Source organism: Cupressus sempervirens, chromosome 2 (genome assembly GCF_028749045.1).
Source record: "Cupressus sempervirens isolate cs-2001-9-10 chromosome 2, ASM2874904v1, whole genome shotgun sequence".
NCBI lineage: Eukaryota > Viridiplantae > Streptophyta > Pinopsida > Cupressales > Cupressaceae > Cupressus > Cupressus sempervirens.
The window spans coordinates 114,387,207-114,403,683 of NC_143119.1; positions in this window are offsets into that span (position 1 = coordinate 114,387,207).

Consider the following 16,477-nt stretch of genomic DNA (forward strand, 5'->3'; position numbering starts at 1 on the left):
TAAATTAACATGAATGCCAACATTTCAAACCCTTGGCATCTATGTAGTGGACTTAATCAACTATAACCTATCAAAGCAATAATATAAATTTATTTTCAATCTCATTTTCTTTAAGAAGAGGGGGAGGAGTATGTTACTAATTTAGAAAGCCCTTGATGATCTCTCCATGGAGTCGACCACAATTTTGAATTGCCGTTAGTTAAACTTCACCAACATTGAGGCCATCTCACAATTAGCTTACACATATTGTCCTTTCCACTTTCTATGATAGGAATTTTCTCATTTCAAAAAAGAAGTGTACAAAAATGAAAAACTAGATGAATATAAGAATATAGCTGGTAGAAATATAAAAGATGTCCAAACAGAGAAGCCATCAAAAAGTGACCAAAATTAGACCATTAGAAGTATGTTCAATACCAATTTTAACATGTCTTATTTTCAAAAAGTGGGTGTCCAAAATCTATTTCATTAAATCCTTCTTAAACTTCCTATGGAGTACCTTTCATTTTTACTATCATATTTTAAAATATTGAGAGTACTTGGTGGCATTTGGCCTTGGCTCAATATCATCACCACAAGGTTTGCTGTTGTATTAATCTCAAATATATTCTAGAATATCCATAGCTACTTTGTCTTCTAAAATGGTTTCGAGTTGTAAAGAAGATATTGATGAATCTTTTGTCACTTTTTTCGTACACCTCAAATTAGTGCAATCATAAACAAGATTTTTTAGTCTTCTAGACAACTGTAGTCCCTTATCAGACTGAATATGCTCAAACTAGCTTCAATTAATTTCACAAGCCCATGAACTTTCTCCTTGGCTCAATAATTTAGAAGCAAGCATTGTATCTCACAAGTGTCTGCTCCTAAAGAGCTTCATCCATGTCAATAAACATCAACATCAATATGCAAGACGTCCTTGTGACTTGTATATTCAGATTCAATTCCCAATTTTACTTGCAATTTTAGGATGTGGTTAAGATCCTGTAGTGGCTTCATAAAGCTCATTTGTGACTTAGTGATGGAGGACCATCATAGTGGCTAAACAATCTTATGTCACCTAAAAAGACTTTGCTTTCATTTTTTTCTCCATTTAGTTAGTTTACATCATGGGCTAGTTCTGATATTTTGTTTGAAGTATACATTATGAGTTCTGCTATGTGGTTCAAGTTGTGTGTTTGGGAGTCTAAGTAATCTACTATATTGTTATGAAGGTTATTTTCATACTCTGATCTAGCATTAAACTTGATAGAGGAATTGTCTTAAGACACTATGATTTCACAATTTTTTCTCCTAATGTGAATAGTGAACTGACAACAATTCATGATTACCATAACAAATCATAGGGAAATAGGATCGTTGCACATATATATCATACAACAATCACCTAATGAATTGATCCTCTCCCCTTCATTTAGTAGCAATCCCCTCTAAATCGAACAAGAAATTAGTTAAACTTAACAATTATGAGTTATGTTATCATTTTATCATGGAGACTGTAAAGAGATGTCTCCAAAATTTTCATTTTGGGTTGATATATGAATGGCAACAGTACTTTATCCAAGTATTTTATTTTCTCCATGCCAATTTTAGGTACATCTGGGTACTGCATAGTTGATGGTTTGATTTTTTGCAGTTTTATATAAATAATAATTTAGAATGTTAAGGTTGAAGATATCACGTGTATATATATATATATATATATATATATATATATATATATATATATATATATATATATATATATATATATATATATATATATATATATATATATATATATATATAAGATTAAAAGGAAAGGACTTTATTTGGTTGTCTTAGACATTACTATGTAAATTAAGCAACTGATCCCTTCCTTATCACTCATGATGACATAACAATAATTACCATTCCTAATATTCCTTTAGAAATGTGTAATAATTTCTACAATTTTGGTTTGATCAAACCACTTACTTTAGGGTAATCACTTGTCTGATATAATAATTCAAATGGTGATGTCTTTTGGTGTCATTCTCGATGTTTTAATATGTTCAACTGATTGCCTTAAGGGAACCTCTACTCACTTTGTGCAATCCAAGTATGGATAAATAAGAAAAAATAATATTCACTTATACCCTTCTAGATGTGAGATCAAATCTCATAATGTATCTCTTACAAGTAAGTGGTAGCAACTTTTGGAATATACCAGTTGTTGCTCTTTATACGATTGTCTGATTCACATCTTTCTCTAGATGTCAATGCTTACTATATTGATTAATATCTTGTGCAATATAATTTTTTTCTGACGAAAGTTTTGAATTATTTAATAAATAAGTTGTATCTTCAATAAATATCCCTCCCATTACTGATGTCGTTAGTAATATTAAAACTACTGAAGTTTTTTGTTCTCTACATCCCTAAATTTTTTATGGTTATTATTGCATTTTGACTAGTTTGTTGATGATTTCCCTTCTTGATCATTGTAGACATGATTGTTTCTATCATTCATATTAATATAATTGTTTGATAAAAAGTAATAACAGGTTTGCTTCTATTAATAAACTAAGAACGATAAAAGAAATCTTTATCTAGTTTCAACCTTGGAATAAAGGAAGAGTTTGTAATGTTCAACTAAGAAATACATTGAAATTTATTGGTCCTTTGAAATCTAAAAAGAGGTAATATATAATTATTTTGTTGGAATTGGTAAAATTAAGTTGAGAAAATGTGTATGTGGGGCTATTTTTCGTTGAAGCAAAAGAAAACAATGCTTTTTGAAACTTGTCCTCTTATTTTTAAGAACCTTGTGCTGCACTTTGTCATCGTCCTTGAGTCACTATGAAGGTTTTCTTTCCAATACTCCAAATTATTCTTAGGTTTCTTTTTCATCAAACTTGGCATATAGATATAATCACTTAGAAAATAAAGTGTAATAGACAAGCTTCTTGTTTGACAGATGCTATGGCTAGCAAATGTACATTAAGGAGCATAGTTAGAATCAAAGGAAAATGAATTTTTATCTATAATGATAGCACTTCAAATGACAATAATCTCAAGAAAAATGTACATCCTAAGATGTGGGACAATAAATATGAGCAAAATCAAGTCTAGAAAATTCCCTATCATACATGATAAAAAAGTTCAGCTACAAAATATTACAAAGAATAGAGAAAATAGTAAGAGAAGAGACACCCTATAATGTCAGGCACTTGTCATTAACAACATTGATGAAATAGTTTAAAGGAGGAGAATTAAATATTGTGCCACCCTTGAAAATAGTTGTAATCTTTGGTAATTAGAGTCTGGCAATACCTGAGACATTGAATCATAGATCAAATTAGCTCTGTACAAGTCTTATTCTCAGATACAATAGTCATTCTGAATGCTACAAGGATTATCTGGTATGTAGGCTCTGCAATATAGTTCAAGGTGGTGCCAAAATCAATGATAGTTCTCCCATTTCCCTAAACATCAATACTCCAAACCTTGGGATGGATGGGAAGAAGAACCCCATCAACAAAAACTTTCTTTATCCCAATGTAGTAAAAGGTTTCTATAAATATGTTCCTTAGAAAAGGAGAGTAGCTCATCAATTTCTTCAATGACTACCTCAATGGTGTTTGCCCCAATATAAATTAACTTGTGTGGGGGGATAAATAGTGTAGTCCGCAAAGTAGTAAGAAGTTTTATTCCATAAAGTTTACCAAGTTGTGAAATGAATAAAATAGGCCCCTTCCCCAACCCCATTACATAATATATTCCAAAAAATGCTTAACCTATAAAACTAGGTCCTCAGATTTTAATCCCACAACTAAATGCCACATTGGGGATTCTAGTACTCTCCCCTAATCTTGTATTGAGTGTTTCAGTCTCCATAGAGAAGATCCCAATTCTATTAGGGAGATTTGCATAGATATGGTAAAACATGCATGAACTATGGATCCTTGCGCAATTACATGAAGAATTCGAGAGAGGAGAAACTAGTTAATAGACTGGTGCATAGTAATGTACTAGCATAAAACTTGATGAATGCCCTGTAAAGAACGTTGATCTAGGATTTATATTGAATTTCCCTTTACAAGTAGATCACTAATGGGTAAGTATATTTATTAAATTAATAGGAGTTATATTGACTTTTGTATATATTCTATATTAAATCTTAGGCTTATATTTATTTGTACATAACTGATGGTGCATTTTATCAAATCAACTTGGCTAATTACCTTTTAACTTGAAGGAGTCTATGCAGTAGGAAATTGTGCCATTCACAAAGTTTTAATTGAGGTTTGTGGAATTTTTCCAGAAGAGCTTCCTCTATGCTAGCTAGTAAGTATTATGCAATTACTATGGAATTATTTTTTTCCTTTGTAGTGCTTCTCCTCTACTAAACTCCGTGTTAAATTCAAGGAGTGCATGATGCTTGGTGTATATTGTAGGCCAAATGGTGATTCCTTGTTTCAAAGTATAATTTATTCAAAAGCTTGCTCTACCCAATTTATAGAAGAATTTTCTCTGCACTATTTAGTAAGTATAATTTATAGTTGATATGAGATTTATACTTTATAAGTTTATTGTCTTTCTTATATTACTGCCTATAATGAATTCTTCTTAAGTATTTTATTGTCATCATAGATGCATTTTTCACATGAAGTCAACTACCTTATATCATAATAAATTGAATTCCATATTAATAGGAATTTGATAATTCAAATGACCTCCATCAACTTCTTTGAAGTGTATACATTTGCATTGTCTTCGTAAGGTTTAAAATAGCAAAAGATAGAAATGGGAGCTCAAAGACCTCCAAAGCCTCCAGTAGCTATGAGGTAAGTATTAAAAGCTTCACTAAAAGATTGAAGCACATAGCAAATTTGAATGCTTTTATTATCATATTTGAGAATTTGCAAAGTAGAGTTCACATAAAGAAACAAAATATTCCCTACTATATATGTTTATATGTTTTTCCAACATAGGAATCACTCCACATTTAGGCAAAATATTCCCTATTTTATACGGCTTTCAATTCCAATATATCTTTAATTTGTGATCACTTCTACACCCCACAAAATTGCATATGCACTATTAGCAATTTATAATACATGTTAACAATTTCATCCCATGAAGGTTAAACCTCTACGTTCATGGGATGATCCTCATTCTACCTAAGGTGTTACTGCAACAACAAATTGAAATCAAGGGTAATTGTTGTAAGTCAAGACTAGTATGACAACAAGCCTACAATGTCATGAAATGTATAAATAAAATATAGTAGTTCATGCATAAAACCTTGTCAAAGTATTTCGAATACAAACCAATCAATTGGAGATCCAAAGTAATGGAAATCAATTGCAAAGAATAGAGTTTTCTTATTGTTTTCTTTCTCCTCTATCCATACACCCAACTATCTCTCTTATAATAGAGACTCAAAACAAAAATATAGAAATGCCTAAAACTAACTCAAAACCAATACAACTGTCATCAGTTAGTTGAATGGTTTGGTTTTAAAATAGAACAAACTCAAACTAATGTTGACATATATTTTATGGAATCCCTTTAAACAAAAAGACCATTAACCAAATTTTGATCTTTTATGATCACTAACATTCCTAGACTCTAAACAATTCAATGTTATTTGTTCTTGGACAATGACAGTCCATTAGAATTTTATTTAGTCCTATTAAGGACATTACAAATATTTGAATTATCATATTAGTCTAATTCTTATAACTTGCCAATTAACTCCCTGATTTCCTCTAGCTGTCTTTGTGGTCTTCATAAGTTGTTTCATTGGCTTGGTTGTTTGTGGGGCTCCTACACCAACTACTCTACATAGGCTAGTGAACTAGCCAAGAAGAAGAAATTTATTTACAACTACCAAAACATAAAATGGGAACTTAATTAATGCACTAAGAAATTACTTGGAATGATTCATCAAACAATTTTTGTTATTAGTCAATATTTCATACACTGGGAACTCCAACCCCTCAAAATGATTTCAAATAAGCTTATATAACTCTATTGTCCAAGTACCAACTTTCTTCATCGATCCCCAACCATTTCTTGGTGACTTTCTAATATTGCTACCAAAGTTGTCATTGACAATTTTTGTAATTTTTTCACTTTGATGACTTGGAAAGCCATGATCACTCCTAAAGGGTCGAATTTGGTTTCAATAACATATCTAACTATTTTGAGACCCCTCCTGAGATTTTAAATGAGTGAAGTAGAACATTTATATTGAAAAAAATACCAGATCTGAAGAATGCTAGTTATTTTGTTGCTTTTTGGGATCATATTGATAATATAACATATGTTTTGACTTTATGGTACTCATTTTTGTATTAATGCTCTATAGATAAAGGTGAAGCATCTTATAAGAAAAAATCTTGCCATCGCAAAGAAGCTGCCGGCAAAAGATTCTAGCATGAGGATTCTTCTTCTAAGGAGGTTAGTCATTTTGTTGTGGATAATTATCTGTAGAACATAATCTTGTTTCAGTGGAATCAAAAGCTTATGGATTTTTGATGTTCAATAGTGAACAAATGGTTAATTGAAATGCCTTATTTCAAATTGAAAATCAAACAAAAAAATTGGTGCTCTCTAAATGATGAAGACATTCATTGTACTTTTCTAGCATAACATTAATAGATATTTGTTTTTTATCTTTAAATATTGCTATACTATCATGACATTTTTCATTTTATAATTTTTTTTTGTACTTTTTGAAAGAGATAAGAAATTTGTGTTTAATATTATTCAAAGTGCATTACAGGAAACACATAAAAAACCAAGTGCTTTGGGAAAGAATAACTTAGTTGTAGTGAAGAATGGGTCAGTTGTAGCTTTAAAAAATGGTATAGAAGAATCAAGTGAGGACAAGTCTTTTGATGACGTACTTCACGGTTAAGCCAAGTCTTCAGTACATAATAAAGCAACTAAATTTCATAAATTGTTTTTTTGATAGTTGATTTGTTTAAATATTTCCCATCAAAAATTACTTAGTACATCTCATCTTTTTTCTACACAGGAGCTTGCAGTTCTAAAGAATCTGATAATGAAGAATCTGAAGAAGATATTGTACCAAAGGTATATTTGGTGTTCTTTTTTAAGTGAAAATGTGACTGAAAATTTTGTATATTGTCATATTTCACATGTAGAAAGGTCAAATTGTAAATAGAGGTGAAGCCGTATGGATTTAAGTTTCTTCTTCATTATTTATAATGCTCTCAATTCCTCCTTTGTAGCTATAAAAATACTTGTTTATTTTCACCTTTCCAGATACCCTTTACGAGGTTCTTGAAGATTCCAAAATATCTTGGGCTAACCCCACTCCAGCATGTAGGCAAGTTTCTCGGTTGGACCATCCTTTGCATCTGCCTATAAAGAAATGGGCACCCCCGAGCTAAAATATCTAGATTGCCAAGGGCATAGAATTGTAGGCCTTGAACTCCCTTCCAATTCACCTTGGAGGTTTATTAGTTTGGCAAGACAATGAAATATGTCCTAACTCCTACTTGGTTCAAAGACCTAACTCCTTTCCTTTTTCTCCAAGTTTTGGCTTTACTACTATGGCAAAGTAAGGGGTGTTTTTCACCTTGAGGGTCTTCAAAAACTCCTTCTCTCCAACCATCATCACACTAGATGCATGTTGGATCTCCTTCCTATCTTTTGGTAGTGGTCTCATGGTGTATTCCTTCCCATTTTTGGAGATGATGTAAACATTTCTCCTTTCATCATGCTTATAATTGACATAAAATTTCAAAGGCCTACCTAACAATAGGTGACAAGCATCCATTTTTGCAACATCATAGACAATATTGTCTTTGTACTCCCCTATTTGAAATTGAACATGACCTTGTTCATTTACTATAACTTGTTGCTCCTTATTTAGCCATGAAACCTTATAAGTGTTTGGATGAGGCAACTTCTTCAATCCAAGCTTCTCTACCATTTCTACTAAGGCTATATTATTAGTTGAACCAGAATCTACAATAACTTTGCAAACCTTACCTCTCACCTTGTAGAAAGTCCTAAATAATGTCTTTCTTTGGGGAGGTTCTTGGTCTGTGACAGTCTTCAGCAAGGTTCTATTGAAAATTAGAGACTTTCCTCTCTCTAGATCAACATTTCCTCTTGCCCCTTGGTCACTTTGTGCATCCTCCTCTTGAGCCAAATGGACTCTCCTATTCCCTTCTTGGTTGTTGCTGCCCATTTTCTCAGGAAGTGCTTGTATGTAGCAAGTGCAATATGTAGAGATAGAGTTATGGAAGGTCAAGTGAGTATTTGTTTCTTTTCATATTTTATATTTCTTTATCTCTTTATCAATCTATCTCTCTATCTATACCTCTTTCTATCTGTCTCTCTTTAGTATTCATTTCTATAGCTGTCTTCCTCTTACTACTCCATTTGCAGGTTGCAAACAAATCATCCTTCTTCCACCAATGAGTCATTCCATTCAAGAAAGACCATGTCTGATGATATCAACATACAAAAAAATAGGGAGAAAATTGCTAGACTATGGTCTAACTTAAAAAGAAAAGGTGATGGAAAATGTTATTGTCCTTGCAAAAATTGTAAGGGCTTAAAGACTTGAAGATATCTAATGAAAACAACTGAGGAACATTGTAGGCAACATGGTCACAATGAAGGGGGAAATGAATATTGTCCATTGGTATGTATTTTAATAATTTATAAATTACATAAGACATGATTTGATGATGACACCATGGTCATGGCTAATATAAGGTCATCATTTTTATATAGGTCAATGCCCCTGAGTTTCATGTTATGGACCATGACAATTCAGAGAGTGCAAATTTCCAAATGAGGGAACATGGAGGTGTGAATATTGAGGTAGAAGGTAATGATACCATGGAAGAAGACCACGATGATCAAGATCATGATGATCAAGATGATGATGATGATGATGATGTTGATGCAAAGCTTGATGTACCTATACTTGAGAAGGCACACAAGTCCCTATATGAAGGTTTTGAAACAACTCTTCTTGTTGTTGGTGAACTTGAAGGTTATGAATGGTTTATCCAATGTAGAAATGACACGTATGTTAAGGTATGGCATCTTCTTTCATTATTTTACTCATAGTTCCCTTACAATTAACATTGGGTTTGTGTAGCAATTAATATTCTTGAAAATAAAAAATTATATTTTTGGTCATAGGTTGATAGGTGAGAGTTTGTTACCACCATCAAAAATTCTACCTCGCTCATATCGAGAATTATCTGCCATCATGAAAGATATTGGAATGGAGTATCAAACAATACATGCATGTCCGAATGATCATATTATATATCATAAATAGCATGAATTTGTAACACAATGCCCTATTTGTCATACTAGTAGATATCAATCAGATTGATTAACAAAAAAGGTGCCTCACAAGGTTCTTTGACATATTCCCATATTCCACGTCTGCAACGATTATTCAGGTGCAATAGCTTGGCACAATTTATGGATTACCATGCACATAGTAGAAGTCAAGATGACATTATGCGAATGCCTGCAAATGATTTAGCATTTAAGGAAATAGAGGAAAAATGGCCACACTTTAAAGAAGAACCTCATAATCTCAAGCTTTCATTGGCAGTAGACGGTGTCAATCCTTTTGGAGAGATGAGATCTACTTACTCGGTGTGGCATGTTTTTATTATCAACAATAACATACCTCCTTGTTTGTCCATAAAGAGAGAGCACATAATGTTGACACTAATTGTTCCAAGTATTTTTTGATTTAGTGGTCATCTAAATTAATTTATTATTACTAATCCATCAAAATGGTCATAATAATTATGCAATGTTGTTGTTGATTCAACTAGGTAAGTACCAAGTTAAAGAGATCAATGTATATATTGAACCCCTTATCGACGAGTTGATGGTGTTATGGAATGGGGTTACTATGTATGACATCTGTAAACCAATAGGATAAAGGCAATTTCAATTTCATGCAGTGCTTGTATGGACAATACATGATGCCCTTGGGCTAACACATTTTTGTGGTATGTTCTCTTCTTAACACCTCTTTTTTGGTATGTTATAGTGACAACACAAAGTTAACACATTTAATCCAATTATAAATGATCTTGTAGGTCTTCAGATAAAGGGAAAATTTGCATGTCTAGTTTGTGGTCCAAAGATGAAATCTCATCATTCAAAAATTTTAAGAAAGTAGGTGTTCGATGAGAATAGACACTTTCTGCACAGAAATCATAAGTACCAAATTACCAAAAAATATCTTTTCAATGGGAAAGAAGAGACTATGCCAAAGCCATAGAGAATGACACCTCACCTATGGAAGTTGACATACAATAAAATAAATCGTTAAGGTAATGTCATTCCATCTGATGGTTTTTGTTTCAAATTTATATTTTGATATTGTGTTTTGTTTACTGATGATGTAATTGATGCTTGTGAAGGTTGTCAAGGCATCGATGACCAACTTCCAAAAGGACTAAAAATTTATCCTACGCAATTTACTAGGTTGTCGTACTATGAGCAACTCCCAATTGTGCATTTGTTTGATCCTATGCATATTGGAAAGAATGTAATAGAGACATTATGGAAAATATTGGATGGAAGGCATGACAAAGACCAAATTGTCAAAACTTGTAGTGACATTGAAAAATCCAACCATGCAAGGAAAAATGACAGTTGATCAAATAACAATGGAGACCACATTGATACAAGTGCCCTTAGTTGGTTATTGTCAGAGTAGTAGAGAAATGCTATAAAAGAAGTCATAAAAAAATACGATTACCCACAGGATTTGCTGCGAACATAAACAATATCATATCAAAGAAAAGTGAATTTGGGCTAGGGTAGAAAAAACATGATTGGCATATATTTATTAAGGTAATTTGTGTTCTTTTTTATTCACTATATATTTGTATATTGCATGTAGTTTTAATTGCATTCTTTTATAAAATATTGACAAGATCATTTTACAAATATTGTAGTACATTCTACCTCTATCTCTCCCACACCACTTCGCCAACAATGTCAAACAGGTTATTTATGATCTTGGAAAATACATGAGGTGGTTGTCATCTAAAGAAATCAATAAAGAAGATATAAAATATTGGAAGAGAAAAATTCCTCTTCTTATGTGTGAAATGCAAAATTGTCTACCTCTAAGTTTTTTCAATGTACAAGAACACTACCTCATACATCAAGTTGAGGAGATTGAATTGTGTGGACTTGTACCAACTAGCTCAATGTGGATGGTTGAGAGGCACTTGAAATTTTTGAAGGACTTGGTTCGACAAAGAACACATCTTCAGGGTTCTATGGTGGAGGGATATATGGTATACCAGACCATGGTGTACATTAGTGAATATCTTCCTAAGTTTGTAGCAAAGATCCATGTAGATCATATTTGGGATCCCAACTCAATTAAGAAATTCAAAGGGGAGTACTTGATGGGAAAAGGTAGATCAAGGAAAGTGAGAGGTAAATCTATGATGTTATTGTAGTTAATTAATTCTTATAATTCTTCAATATAAGTTATTTATAATTGGTGTATTTTTTTTATACAAGTGGTCGAGAGTGGGATGCAATACATTTGTATATTGTGAAAAATCTTGATTGGATGACTGTATGGATTGAATGATGTCAACAAAATGGTTGCTCATTAACATGGGAAGGTGTTGCTTCATTGGTTACAGAAGCTCATCGTAATGGAGATTCCAATGTTACGCTGATGGTAGTTGATATAGTAAAGGGTTTAAGAGGTGGAGAGGTATGTAGAAATTTATTAATGATCATAACTTGGTGTATATTTCGTATCAACTCACGATGCAAATAATTTACACATGCTTCAAAAGTTACAGGTCAACCACCACAAAGCTATGTACTATCATGGCCACAAATTTCGCATAAAAAAGTTGGATGACACAAAGAAAACTTGTGATTCTGGGATAACTGCAGTTTTTGAGGTCACCAATATATCATCTAAAAATGACATACATCCTCAACAATCTCAAAATCAATACTATGGCATCTTGGATGATATAATTGAGTGTGACTTTAACTCCTTCAAAGTAGTTCTATTCATTGTCAAATGGTACATGTTATGACTAAATCAAAATGATCCAAATAGAAAGGTTATTCAACATGATAATGGATTTACAATGATTAATTTAAAGTCATTTGAGCTAGTTGGAGATGAGCCCTATGTTCTTCCAAGCCAATGTGAGCAAGTGTTTTACTCAGAGGTTCCACATAAATAGGGTTGGTCATTTGTTGTTAGACATGATCCAAGAGGAAGGCCAATAAAGTATAATGTTATGGAAGACGAAGATATTGAAGATGATGAAGAACCAAATGATGAAAATCAAGATGATGGTGATGGTGATGATGGTGATGATGATGATGATGATGATGATGATGATGATGGTGATGGTGATGATGGTGATGATGGCGATGATGATGGCGATGATGATGGTGATGATGGTGATGGTGATGATGATGATGATGATGATGATGATGAAGATAATCAATGACTATAGACATCATCACCCCTTTTGTTGACAATCTTGCATTCCATATATTAGGTAAATGTGTTCATGTTTACGATGTTGCATATTGTTCATGTTGTCTTCTAAGTTATTTGAAACATACACATATCATGTAATTTTTAGCTAACTTAAGATAAATGATTAACATATGTAGGAAATATGATTACATATTACAACATATGTTATTTATAATTACCATTGTTTATATTGTGTCTGATTATCACCCTTTTTGCAAATAGTCAATTGACTACAGACATCGTGACCCCTTCTATTGACGATCTTGCATTCCATATATAAGATAAATTTCTTCATGTTTACGATGTTGCATATTATTCATGTTGTCTTCTAAGTTATTTCTAGCATATGTGTATCATGTAATTTTTAGCTAACTTCAGATAAATGATTAGCATATGTAGAAAATATGAGTACATATTTATTGTATTCAATTCTAATGATTACAACATATGTTATTTATAATTACCATTGTTTATATTGTGTCATATTATCACCCTTTTTGCAAATATTCAATTGACTATAGACATCATCACCCCTTCTGTTGATGATCTTGCATTCCATATATAAGGTAAATTTGTTCATGTTTACAATGTTACATATTGTTCATGTCATCTTCTAGGTTATTTGTAGCATATGTGTATCATGTACTTTTTAACTAACTTAAGATAAATGATTAACATATGCAGGAAATATGATTACATATTTATTGTGTTTAATTATAATAATTACAACATATGTTATTTATAATTACCATTGTTTATATTGTGTTTGATTATCACCCTTTTTGCAAACAGTCCATTGACTACAGACATCATCACCCCTTCTATTGATGATCTTCCATTCCATATATAAGGTAAATTTGTTCATGTTTACGATGTTGCATACTATTCATGTTGTCTTCTAAGTTATTTGTACCATATGTGTATCATGTAATTTTTAGCTAACTTAAGATAAATGATTAACATATGCTGGAAATTTGACCCCTTTGGCCTGGATCGTGCACAGTGACACGGATCAATAGGTATAAGTCAATAAAGAGACATAATTTTCTTATATTCTTTGTGTTTATCATTGACCACGTATGTTATAAATAGACATATTATATAATCATATAACATATATATAGACAAAGAAGGTCTATATAGAAATATAATTGTATAATCACTTTCAACTTACTACATTTTATATCTCACGTATATGTTGGAAATAATCAAGACTAGCTATGTTACTGAGAGGGGAGGGATGAATAAATAACATCAAAAACTTTAAATCAATTCGACACTTAACCATATTAAACATTCACCATTCATTCTTCTAATCTACTGCATGCATGAGAAAAGATAAACATTCATAACACATGAACATAGTATTTTGGTGACCCAGAAACCTTCCAAATAGAAAGTAAAACTAGGGTGGGGATGATACCCACAAAACTTCACTATTGCATTATAAAGTTAGCTTGTTAAAACTTATATTGACCACTTTTGATGATCTACCCTATTAAGAGAAATTTGGACTACTAGGTCCACCTTGTTAGAGGTTTTACAAACATACAATGAAGTATGCACTCTATTAAGAGATTTATACAAAGACTGTTAAGTCTACCCTGTTAAAGGATTTAGAAAACTGATTCACCTATTAGGATGAAATAGTAAATCTAACTTACAACTTGATTTATGAATAGATCTTGAAGTACAGATCACCTCTTGTGACTGATATGTCTTTGCTACTCCTTAATGACCTTGCTGAATACTCTACTCTGCTGCTGATTCATATTCACTCTTCTCAAAACATTACATGTCCATTCCTTAACATACTCATGATTCATTACAAAATAGTGCAATACATTACATATATACCATTTCAATAATTACAATTACAAGGTCAGATAAAACAAAAGTAAACAAAACATTACTGAGTTGGCCAAATAGTAGAAAACTCACGCTCTTCAAGCTAACTCGATGACCTTCTGATACTCAACATCCACTGCATTACTCGGCATTTTCATGCACTCAGTAGAAGTAGAAGTTTAGTCCATACTAATCACACAACGTAGCTTGGAACTTGGTAACCATTGGAGACTCGGTAGATATAGTGTTACTTGGTAGATATTGAATCCTTCGTTTACGTTGTTGTCACTTGGTAAACACTACACATCCATGATTTAGTAGAAACTAGCTTCATATCACACAAATTGATGACTCAGTAAACACTATGAATCTCGGTGACCATTGATTGTTCGGTAAAAATTGTAAGCTTGGTGTACATTGCTAAACTGTACATTCACTTAGTAGCTTCAGGAATGCTCGGTGTGAACTACTTAACTACTGAACTTACAAGGTAACCACTGAATGCTTGGTATAAATTTTAGACTGAGTGATGAGCTTGGTAACCATTTAGAATTGAATAAGTATTATCACTAATGACAAATTCAACATAATGCCAACAATCTCGCCCTTTGGCATTAGTGACAAAAACACTTATGAGCCAAAACTTATGTACATTGACATTCTAATTTTTGATTTTTCAAAATTGATCTTTGTAAAGCTACTGCATATACATATCTTACATAGCTCCCCCATACATATGGCATAATATATACATAGCTTTTATTTGTACATATATCAATTTATTTTCTCCCTTGATTTCTCCACAAGTCTCTTACTATCTCTTAACTCCCATGTGATCTCACTATCTTCATCCTCCCCCTTTTTGACAATAATGCCAAAGGGTGTATGCAATATATTCAAATAGAGACATCAAAATGTGAGAGAAATTTGGAGTGTACCTTGAGAATAAGAGCTAATGTCTTATGCCAATTATCTTGCAAAATCTTGTAGGTGGAGAGGGCCACTTGAACTTCTACAAAAAGTTCAACCATATGATCTGCTATTGAAAAATTGTTATCTTAGACCAATGTTTTTGAATATGTAATATGTTTCTGCATTGGATCCATAACTAGAAGGATAATAATTTGGATATCAATAAGTGTAGACCTAATCCTAGCTTCCTCTCTAAGTAACTCTACCTACATTTTTGACAAAAATTTCACCTTTATGTGATTTGCTGAGCTTGAACTTGGCTCAAGCTATAACCTTTGAGCACTAGCCTTCATGTCCACATCAATCTTATTCAATTTCTCCTTTATATCCTTGGTATACTCAATAACATCACAAAGCTTGCCAAAAAGTGATGTTACATTTGTGAAGGATTGTTCAAGGTTGCTCAAAATTGTAGATATTTCTACCTGATTTATTGCAATGTGCTAAGCAATGTGCTGAAGCACCTTATTGTCAAATTTCTTTTTTGCCTTCTCAATGAGCTTCTCTTGGCTATAAGTGTCCTCATTGAACTCATTCATAGCCTCTTCTAACTATAAAAAAATGTGTTGAGATGAATCAACATCAACACCTATGGCCTTAGTAATTATATTTTTAGCATTCTCAATTATAATGAACTCTTTGTCTCTCTCATCTCTAAGCTGCTTCTGCCTTGCTTTTTGCTCCAAAAGCTAACTGGCCAGTCTCATTTCATTAGCTATGGCAGTATCTAGATCTATCTTAGGAATAACAATTTTTTTGTCCAAATCTATGTCTTCATCAATTCCTTTGCTAGTAAGTAGAAGTTTTAGAGGAGTCTTTGGTTTTACTTTTGTGCTTACTTCCTTAGGTTTAGAAATGGAAATAATAGTAGAAGTAGCTGGACTAGAAATAAAAACTTGAATTGGTCCAACTAAAGGAAAAATGAAAGAAGTACTAGTTGTATCCAAAATTGATTTGCTTCTCAAAAATAAAGTATCAATAGGTGGTGTGCAAACTGGAACACATACAACTAGAGAACTGACTGGAACAAATGCTGGTGCAGTTAAAGTTGTAGTTGACAAAATTGTAGAGCAAATTAGCAAACTTGCTGAAAAAGTTGTAGTAGAAATTGACACAATTTGAGAA